This window comes from Zootoca vivipara, chromosome 6 (genome assembly GCF_965207765.1).
Source record: "Zootoca vivipara chromosome 6, rZooViv2.hap1.1, whole genome shotgun sequence".
Taxonomy (NCBI): domain Eukaryota; kingdom Metazoa; phylum Chordata; class Lepidosauria; order Squamata; family Lacertidae; genus Zootoca; species Zootoca vivipara.
The window spans coordinates 94,902,395-94,903,054 of NC_142589.1; the positions used below are offsets into that span (position 1 = coordinate 94,902,395).

Consider the following 660-nt stretch of genomic DNA (forward strand, 5'->3'; position numbering starts at 1 on the left):
CAGAGTTTGCAAACTGAAGGGTGAGGGAGTAGAGGAAGGGGGAAAAGTCCTGTCCAAGGCTGAGGATGCTGTGTCTAAAAGTAATAATAATAATAACGGGGTGCATCATCAAAATATGGAACGCTTCACGAATTTGCGTGTCATCCTTGCGCAGGGGCCATGCTAATCTTCTCTGTATCGTTCCAATTTTAGTATATGTGCTGCCGAAGCGAGCACAAATCTATTCTGTACTGCAGCCGTATATAAACCTCTTATTTGAAAATATTTCCAGGTCATGCTGAGGAAATACTAACTTGTTTTCTTTATGTGTTTGCTCCTCCTGTTCTGTTTAAACCACCCACTAAGCTACCCCTCAGTTTCCTCCACATTCTTAAATTAATCCATCATATTTCTTTTAATTTCTCGCACCCCGATGCATGCTGGGAGACTGCCTATGCAAATTTAACACATCCCAGGCTTTTCCTATTGAACAGGCGAGACGGGTTGAGAGAGTGGCTGGGAGGGGTCCTCACTTTGTCTTATGAACTGCCTGAAAAGAAAGAGGAGATTTGAATCGCCCAACTAAAACGAGTCCGTTTTGACAGAAAAGGGAAGGGATGCATGTACCGGTAGGTGTCGTGCGATTTTTAAAATTATTTCATTCCGGTGGGTTTTTGTTCA

At 43.0% G+C, this 660-nt stretch overlaps 1 non-coding gene across 1 annotated transcript; it reads right to left on the bottom strand.

Annotated features, from left to right (window-relative positions):
• Positions 1 to 109: 109 nt before the first annotated feature.
• Positions 110 to 216, bottom strand: LOC118088045 (U6 spliceosomal RNA). The gene has a single exon (XR_004692906.1). It is a non-coding gene; the product is annotated as a U6 spliceosomal RNA (small nuclear RNA).
• Positions 217 to 660: the final 444 nt, after the last annotated feature.